This window comes from Taeniopygia guttata, chromosome 2 (assembly GCF_048771995.1).
Source record: "Taeniopygia guttata chromosome 2, bTaeGut7.mat, whole genome shotgun sequence".
NCBI lineage: Eukaryota > Metazoa > Chordata > Aves > Passeriformes > Estrildidae > Taeniopygia > Taeniopygia guttata.
Genome location: NC_133026.1, coordinates 119,811,262 through 119,821,763, shown reverse-complemented (window position 1 = coordinate 119,821,763; position 10,502 = coordinate 119,811,262).

The window sequence follows — 10,502 nt, the reverse complement described above, 5'->3', positions numbered from 1 at the left end:
ACAGAACCAAAGGCAAACAGTAATTGCTGGTTTTGATACACTAGGAAGAGACAGAAGGTTGCAGGGCCTGTCAACCTTCTTTGGTGAGCCAGCAAACACTGTGGCGTTCGACAGCCCTGCTTGCTGCTTAAAGCTGAGAGCAAATCCCAAGGCCCTGCAGAGGCTGCCTGGCTGTGCTGCTGAGTGGCACATCCTGCGATGCCAGTGGGCATGCAGTGTAGGAAATGCTCTGCGCCTCGCCACGTCTTCCCCCAGAGAGCAAGTCGTAGAGCCTCATGTAAATAATGCATTTGGAGATTACTTTTATAGCAGGAATCTGTACTGATCAAATTAAATTTTTGCTTCATGAAATATTAATTCACAGAGGGATTCCATTTTTTCTCAAAATTTTAGTCAACATACTGCATATTCTTCAAAGGTGACCTTACAGAAATATTTTTGTACTCTGTTGTAAATGACCTAACCTGCTTCTTCTTGGTCGCTTTAATGAAACTTAATGAGAATATCTCTTCACCTATACCTGGTCACACAAAGCTGTCTATTGGGATATATTATATAACTTATTTTGGCATGCAGTATTTACATTGAAAGAAGGAGATTCTTGCCTTTTTATCTGCTCCGCTAAATCACAAAACCACTAATAAACTGCAAAAGTTTAATGAAGTCCAGACCTGTCTGTCAGGTTCCAAAGTGGGAAAAATGTCAATTGCTGTTACTTAAAAATGTCATTAGCACATCTGTTTAATTATGAATGAGAGACACAGTTACCACAGAGACTCTTGTGCCATGTGAGGAAAGGAAAATTTTTTAGAAGTGAGGCTGGAAGTACCTGATTTACACCCCGCCCACCCCTGCTGCCCCAGCTCTGCGCATGCGTGCAAACACATATATGTACATTATGGTCATTACTGGTGAGTCTGAGTTAGGAAGATATATGTGAGAAAGTAAAGGAAAAAAAATATGTTTGGAAAAGGAATGTTCAAAGCTTGTGGCTGGAAATGGCAGTTCCTCACAATTTTGTATCCACTCTCAGAATAGAATGTGGGAATCATGAGACTAAAGAGAAAAATACCTACCTTCTTGATCCATCTAATGTTCTTTCAGATTTATCCACCTCAATACACGTGGGTGGCCAGTACTGTTTCCATGCAAGACTGCTCATTGTGCATGACAGTATTAGGGTTGCAGCTGGTGATGGGTGATCTGCCGGGGCTTGAATGTCTTTACATTTGCCCAAAGCAGGAGGGCTGCATTTCTGGCTGACATGACATCTTGCCAGCAGATAGGTTTTGATTGTAAAAGTTATCTTTCTTACCATAGGAAAAGCAATGATTTCAGATAACAAGATAAAACCACAGAACAGTGTGTTACCCTTGCTTTGGAAAGAAATCTGCTTATTCAATATTTTTGGGCTTCAGAAGTCTTCAATGCTTCTTAAAGATAATACTTCACTATGTTTCAGATTTTCACTATTCTGTTCTGTGCTGTTCTCCTCGCTGTACCAAAAGGAATCATAGAATATAGTTGAAAGGGACCCATAAGTATCATCAAAATCCAGCTCCTGGCCCGGCACAGGACAGCCCCAAAAGCCACATCATGTGCCTGAGAGCATTTTCCAAATACTTATCAAGCTCTGTCAACATTGGTGCTGTGACCATTTCCCTAGGGAGCCTGTTCTAATCCCCAAATATCTTCTGGGTGAAGAACCTTTCTTTTCCTAATATCCAACCTAAACATCCCATGACAAAACTTCAGGGCATTCCCATGGTCCTGTCCCTGGTCACCACAGAGAAGAGATCAGTGCCTGCCACTCCTCTTTCCCTCACGAGGAAGTTGTAGACTGCAATGAGGTCTAAGCTCAGTTTTTCATTTCCAGGCTGAAAAGGCCAAGTGATCTCATCTGTCCTCATACAGCTTCTCCTGAGGACCCTTCACTATCTTTGTAGTATAAATTTCTTGAAAAATTTCTAGCAAAAGAAGAAGTCCCTCCTGTACTTAGGCAAATTCTGAAGACTTTAAACCGTATCTAAGTTAAAATACAAATATATATGGGAGAAGTCTATAGAAGTCTTTCTTGAAATGCCAGATCCAAATCTGGACTATGACTTCTGTCCTAGCTACAGATGGTGTTTCCCAGTATAACTCTGTTTTCAGTTGATTTTACTTTTGTCAAACTTGAATGAATCTGAAAACATAAATCACCTAGCCCATGTGCTATTCAACAGAACCATAATTATGACAGAATTTTTTTTGGGTTGTGACATCTGTGTAGAATCATGTCTGCTGCTTGGTGCTGTGGTTGCTGTCAGCTCTGTGAGTCACTCTGATGCTGCAGGCGGTGCAGGGGAGCCCCCTCACTGAAGCTGACTTTTGTACTATAGTTTACACACATTCAAAATGTATTTTCTGTAACTGGAAGCAGGTGCAGCCCTGCTGCAAAGATAGTCAATCTTCAGCTCTTGTATGGTGCAGCTTGGGAACAGTTCTGATGCAGCTCTGGCACCACAGTACTCTGCTCGGCTGGGCTTGTGCAAGGATAATGCCCTGCTCTGAGCCTTCCCTGCAGGCACAGCACACCAGCCTGGCTGCAAGGGGGATTTAATCCCTCACCACCATCCCTCACCAGGGCATCCTCTGTCCCTGGGGTAGATTCAGTCCAGAAGTAGCCCACAAAAGAGTGCCACTGTTGTGTTAGGACAGTTGGTTATAGCTATATAAACAACTATATATAACCAGCTAAGGTTAGGGAGACTAATGTACCCAGAGAGTTATAATTTTCACTTGGGAAAGAGAATTTTCATTTAAGATTTTTACTTACTAGAATCACCTACAGTAATTTTTTTTACAGACCAAATACTGAAACAGCTCAAACGGCAGTCTTCTTATGGAGGTGGAACGGCTTTCTTCCAAAGGTTATTTCCTTTTAGCCCACTGAAGAATGGTCACAGAAATCTACTATTTCTCTGCTAATCTGTCTGTTTAGAAAACCTGGGTGACATTAGGGTCAGGCTATTCTTCAGTGACAGCTGGCTTGCATAATCACCATGTCACACTACCTGGCTCATTTTCTGTTGGTGACTGAAAACCCTGGAGAGGGTAATTGGAGTTGACCATCGGAACATTTTCATTGTATCTGAAGAGAGCCATTACAGCTTTGCTATTGAATATACTTGTCTCATCTCACTGGGCACGATACAAAAAATCATACTGGCCTGGAGTTTTTTTGCTGTTCCAAGTGCTAGCTTTTCTCCTTTTTGATTATGTTTTTCTATGGACAAATTTAATGGAATGTGATACCACAGAGTAGTATAGAATCATGTTGTTTTAATGGCCTCTGGCTCCCAGCTCTTCCCACCAAACATCTCTTTATATTTTATTGGTAAATGACACACTCATGAAAAATCTTTTTTTTTGCCTCTGAAGCAAATTTAATGGTGTGTCTACAAGTGGATTTTGTTCTCAAGCAGAATAATGTAATCTTTGATTTTCATGACTTTAAAAATTTTTTGTCAAAATTCTGCAGTTTGCAGTCTGAAAGATCAATACTGGGGGCAGATAAATGTCTTAGGCAAAGTTGGGAAGAACACCAGTTGCATGAATATCAGACTTCAGTGAAAAGAACATGGGTAATAAGCACTAGATCCACTTTCCTCCCCCTCAGTAATAAAGCATTTTGTACTGCTTAATAGCAAATCTCACACACTTGCAAAACAAACACCATATACCTTGATTCAGTGATGAATAAAATTAATTTTAGGCCATTAATTAAAAGCACTAATTCAGGCTTTTAGTGTTCTAGTTTTTTCTGGTTTTTTTTTTTTTTTTAATTTCTTTTTTTCTCTAGAAAAGTTCATTTGAATGGACATAAATAATGACTTGCACATTGAGGACAGAAATAATGACTTACGTTATTCTCATTGTTCTGTTTGTTCTAACTTCTTGTATTTTCTGAGAAATCTACATCACACACTAATGACAGCAGCTCCTTTTCAGTAAGAAACAGACCTTTTGAGAATTCATAGTTAAAGCGTACAAAGGAACAGTGTGTTGAGAGTTCTCTTTCCATCTTCAGTTTTGCTATATTTATCTTCTTAAATCTTTTCTATATCAATGAAGTAGAAGTAAAAATTACAAAAATAGGTCTTTTACTTAATCAACTCAACTGGTATATGATAACATGCATAGGTTGGGTGTGAGTCCATTTCTTTCTTTCAGTGCTCCTGTTTGGGGAAGAAAATGTTCCTTCTTTGGGTAATAACTATTTTGAGCTCTGGCACAGAACTCAGATTCTTAAGAGATCATTTATATTACAAAGGCTCACTCTGTACTTCCTCAGTGCTTAGAGGCACATTTCAGTTTCCAAACCAAAATCTTTTTATGGTTTTTAAAACAAATTAGGGGTTTTACTTAGGGTTTTTAAAAAGAAGAAAAAATCATTTCTGAAAGCCAAATTAATATACTAGTCTTCCTAAAACAGAGAGAAAGTTGGTCCATTCTTCTCTACTTTTCCAACAGTTCTCTGAAATATATTTGACCCTCACACAATGTCTCTGTAAAAGGGATTGTATTTCTTAAAGCCAAATGGGAAAATGATTCATAACATCCTATTCAAGATGACAACTGGGCTGATGGTCTAGCTAACTACATATCTATTTCCAAATGTACTAAATTTAAATGGATGTAATCACAGTTTTTAGTACATATGTGACATTGCATGACAGCCAGACAGATTAGATAAATTCTTGCCATAGAAGAGTCTAGTGCATAAGGCAGTGTTTATTTACGCAGCTTAGACCACCCCATTCAGCCTTTTTGCATAGATGTTCAGTTCACTTGTAGGCTAGAGACTGTTTGCAATAAGGCTGATGAAAAATAAAGTTGCAACAAGGTAAATACCCTGCCATGTTATGAAAGGGATTTCTATTCTAATGTCTGAAAGCAGCATTTTGGTCTTTGGTATTGATTTGGTAAATTTTCAAGTATTCTATTTGACCTTTCATAAAAGATGTATTGCTCTGTTTGAGCTGGTATGTTATCAAGGTGGAAAACTGTTTGTCCTTCTTAAATAACCAAAGGAAAGAATGAACCTCCTGTACTGCAGATAAATATAGTTCAATGAGACAAGAATAGGAGAAAGAGAATCTGTTTGGAAGTATTTTAAGACATCCTTTCTTCTCCATTATTAGTGCTTGATTCCTGCAATTTTTCTTGACTTAAATAATTAATTTACATCCAGTTTGGTGCTTTGAGTTACGTATAAACTTTAGTCTTCATGCTGTTTTGTGCTTTCAGTGTTTGAGAAAGGCACTTGGCTCTGTCAGTCCTGGATGAGCTGTGTGAGATATGTTTGCCATGGGCAACTGCCCTTAACAGAGCAAGCCCAGCTGCTCTGCAAGATGTGACTGCAGGTAGAAGAAGGGCAAAGTAAGAACAGAAGAAGAAAATGAGAATAAACCACCCAGAAGCTATTTAATATTATCCTGGGGAAAGGTGATTAGGGAGGAAGCTGAGATGCTACAGGATCTCTTTCAGGAGAATCAGATCAATAAGAGTGATGGATAGCTTGTCTCCAAATTATATTTAGGGAAAGAGAAATTGTAGAGATGAATTTAGAAAAAAAGAAATTTAGCAAATTTAGCCCTTCTAATCAAGCTCAACAATCACTTCACATGTTTGATTTTGCCCCCCTTTATTCTGGTTAATAGTTTCTTACTCCTTCCATGAGGGTCAGCATGACTGAATCTTTGTGTGGACCTGGATGGCCCAAGCATGTGAAATTTCAATAATTTTTTATTTGTGCATGGAAATACAGAATCATTTTACCAACCAGGAGATAGCTACTAGTAGAAATATCCTGATGTTATGCAACAAATTTAAAACAATGAATATCTTTTCTCTTGCATGGACATACACTTGTGGTCATTTCTCAGAAGTGTTTTAAATGATGTAAAAACCTGTGTGTTCTTCTGGGAAAATCCTTCCTCCTGTTTTAATTTTCTACACCTATTGTCTAAGTAGCTTCTATCTACTGTTCTCATGCATCTAAAAGGCTCTATGTGTGCAAGCCAGGTAGCTACTGGGGCAAACCAGCACATGAGAGACACCAGCAGATCCCACTAGAAAAGGCTCTGTACTTCCAGCTGAACCAGGCTTAAAGAGGTGTGAGTTATGTTTCTAATTTTATTACTTTATTGACTTCCACTTGGGAGCTGTCAGTCAGAGCCACAAAGCCTCAAAGACAGCAGAGGCTTCATGTGGATGTGAGAACCTGCTCAAAGCATCTGCCCAAGGAGATGGAAAACTGAAACGCTGTCAGGTACAGAAATGTACTGCTGGTATGCTCGAGGCACTGTAAAACCTGTGCCTTAGAAATTTGTTATTGATTTAGAAATTTGTTACTGGTTTAGCCCAACTTGCAAGCAAGTACCATGCTGCCACACATACACTTTCCCCTAGTGGGATTAGGAGAGCGTCACAGAATCATGGATTTGTGGAATGTTAAGGGATTGGATTAGACCTTAAAGATTACCTAGTCCCAAATCCTTGCAGAGGGCAGGGACATCTTCAAATAGACCAAGCTGCTCAAGGTTCTATCATACCTGAATTTGCACACTGCCAGGGCTGGGGCATCCACGCCTCCCTGAGCAACCTGCTCCCATACCTCAGCATCCTCACGGTAGAAAATTTCTTCCTAATACCCAAACGGAATTTGATAAGTAAAAGTGGGAAAACTCATGGTTGATACAAAGGTGCTATACTAGGTGAAATAAAGTAAAAATAATAATAAAGTGAAAATAATAACAATAGTAAATAAAATGAAAAAGATGAAGGGGGAAAAATCTCAGAAAGACCAGTAATACACAATACAATTGCTTCACCAGCTGCTGACTGGTATCCAGCCTGTGCCTGAGCTCCCAATCAACTCCCCCAGGATATACACTGAGCATGACATCCAATGGTATGGAACATCCCCTTGGCTAGTTCAGGCTGGCTTTCCTGGCTGTACTCCCTCTCAGATTCCTGTGCACCTGCTCACTGGCAGAGTGTGGGAAACTTGAAATTTCTTGACTACTGAGCAACAACTAAAACATCAGGGCATTGTCAATATTATTCTCTTACTAAATACAAAACACAGCACTGTACAAACTACTAAAAAGAAAATGGCCTCTATCCTAGTGAACACCGGGATAGAAGAAACACAAGTAGAGAAACCTTTGTGTAAGAGATGGATGCAGCTGTAAATGTGTCACTGCTACACCATCTGCACATCACTCATAAGTGTTTACCTGGGGAGAAGTTTGGAAATAAAACTCTTCATACAAATAATAAATAGAAGGCCTTTATTTTTTTGTTACTTCTCTCATTTCTTGGTACCTCCAAAGTTCTGCTAACATTACATTCCTGGGGCAAAAGGTATTCTAGGGGAGGTTTTCCCTTGTAATACAGCAATTTTTTTGTGAAGTAAATGCTACCATTTTTTTGTAAGGATTTTGATGTATGAGAGGTTTCCTTCCACTGTTTATTTACAGGTATCCTGAATCACTTATGTCTCAGTTTTGGATCATTTTATGAAATTAATTAAATTTAAAAGGTCATCTGAATCACAAGGCTGTAATCTAGAATTTCAGATGTGCAAATTCTCAAAATGTTTTAGAAATATGTTTGGTGGTTTCATTTTGGGGATTATTTTTGTTTCTTGCACACTCAGCTTTTTTTCAGCACAGATGCAGGTTTTGCAAATGTCACTATGTCTCTATGGTATTTGGGAAGGTATTAAACACTGGCCAATTCAAGTCCAGTTTTTAAGATTACAGAGCTCTTTAGCTCACAGTGCATAGCTGTTAACTACGGAAACTTATTTCAAAAGGAAAAAGAAAACACTACAGGGGAAAAAAATGTTTTCCTGTAGCAAGTGTGCTCCAAACCCAGTGGGTATTACTGTAAAATACCTGGATCTCATCTGACTATTGATATCAGGCCAGGATGAGTATTTGGGACCATGATCTAAAGTAACACGATGCTTCACACTATTTCTCAAAGACCAGTGCCTACATATTTTCTTTGAAACCCACCAACACCCACTTTGTTCTGCTGTTTGGATGGTCCATCTGTGATTCCAGCTCATGCACTGGTAACAGAGAAAATGTAACTGCCCAACCTGTGTAGCAGGGGAACACAAACTCTTCTGCATCACCTACACAAATAAAACCTAGCATATCCTATCTCAAGTTAGATACATCCTTGAAACTTCAAGGTCAGTAGCAATTTCGTTGTGCTTCATGTAGGATCAGTGGAGAGGAACAATCATTGCAGGAGGTCACTCTGGTCTTTACATCTGAATGCTCTGCAGAAATACTTGTCTCTCTTGCTTGCCAGGCTCTCCATTTCCATAACTTAGGTGCTCCTTCCAAGAGATGTTGCTTAAAGAATTCGGAGGCAAACCTAATTGCAAAACCTGAGGCATTGCTGTGAGTAGGAATATCAGGAAAAGATTTCTAAGTATTCATTACATTTTCTGTGGCTGAAGCCTGATATTTATTTCTAAATAAGAGGAAAACATTGAAATTACTACCCCTGTCTTTCTAGTAGGTGTTGTTCTTTTCTCTTAAAAAGTCCTTTCACACTGCTCTGTTTCCGAATTCACTGGAAATGATCATTTGGGGTACTTCAACAGAGGATGAGAACATGCAGGCAACATCTGTTTCTCTTTAAACCAGTTTTATACTGCAGATCATTTGATTAAGTGGATTTTGTGGAAAGACCTGTTCTTGAATGATTAAGAGGAAGGTATTAATGGTTTCTTTGGTACATTGAGCTACTCACTGTGTGTTTTTCATGGTGCACATGCTAAGGGGCTGCTGAATCTGTCAAAATGGCAGAGATGAAGCTGCCACATCTCCATGCAACCAGCAACAGGGCTGAGCACATATTCCCCATAGGCACACACAGAACACAAGTACATATTACACATATGCATATACACATGGCCACAGAGAGAATAAAGACAGAATTGTGGCTGTGTTTCACATATGAGGCTCTGTCCAGCCCTGTGTGCCAGGGATGTGTGGCAGAGCATTTGTGAGAGGCAGGAACTGCAGCAAAGGTGGCTGAAGAAAGAGTTTAAACGATCAGAGTGTGGTGAGTCTTCAGGACTGATAGCCCATCTTCATCTATGTTGTCATCCATTTTCTTTGAATAATCAGCTACTGGCCTTTTAGCTTCCATTTATCCAGTCATCACTCTGACAGGAATTTCAATATATGAAAAGTTGCATGCACCACATTAGATAAGAACTGATAAATGGTTTGGAAAGCTGTTGACTGAACAAGAATCTGATTAGCCTATACCTGCCCTCTTATTAATCATTGCTTATATATAATCCAACAACTGAAAATTTGGTGTAGATAACTATTTTAAGAAAGCAAACTTCAGGCTTTTAATCATGATTACTAACAACAATAAGTTATTCTATCATTCAATTTTTGTTGAAGCAAAAGTAATTTGTTTTTTAACAACTGTTTTCTGTAACAATACCTACTGTTGCAGGTGCTGAAGCTCTGCCCACATCAAAGCATTGTCTTTTCTTTCAGTTCTGGTGTATGAGAAAAGGAAATCTGCTTTCCATCACTGCCAGATTAAATACTTTAAGTCATAACTCCAGTGATAAGGCAACATCAAGTGACTTTTTAAGTGACTAATGACAAAGCAGAAGTGCTTTGATTAAATCCAACTTTGATTAAGCACTTGAATAGTCGCTATGATCAATTTATGAATAATCCAGGGATCAAAGAGATTCGTGAATATGCTTGGTCTAAACCTTCCAAGTAACCAATATATCAGTATAAAGCAGGATCAGGAACAATTTGTGAACAGAGAAGTGTTAAATCTGTCAGTTAACTGGTCATAGTGAGTAATGTGACCAGCTCTGATAACAGAGAAGAGACAGAGCATTTTCAATCCTCTCTTTTTTTTTTTTTTTTTTTTTTCTGGCAGGATCTGAGAGAAATCTGAGAGAGCTACATTAAATAGCAGAGTTGAAAAACCCCATGAAGAATATACCATTAGTGCTGCACCACTGTCAGCCTACGAAATTACTGAGCAAAGGTTACAAGGATTCAGCTCCAGGACAGAGCTGCCAGGGAAGTCTTCCTGAGCAGACCCATGATGGCATTGACAGGCCTTGGGTCTGTCTCTGAGCCTGGGGGAGCACAGCTTGAGGCTTTTGAAGCTTTCCCTGGGTTCACCTGGGCTTCATTCAGCCTTCCTCAGTGTAGTCTTTCTTCCTCATGCTCTTCCTCCAGCAATAGCTGTATTTCAGGAGAAATGACTAAGCATGAAACTGATATGTAAGAACTGTATTTCCTTCCATAAAACCCCCAGACATATTCATTGCTGTGTGACAGTACAGGACAGAGATGCAGTAGACCATGGACAGAGCAGAGAAAAAGGAGGGCAGACAAAGACAGAAGAATTGAGGAATTTCTAACTTCAGAGTTAATTTT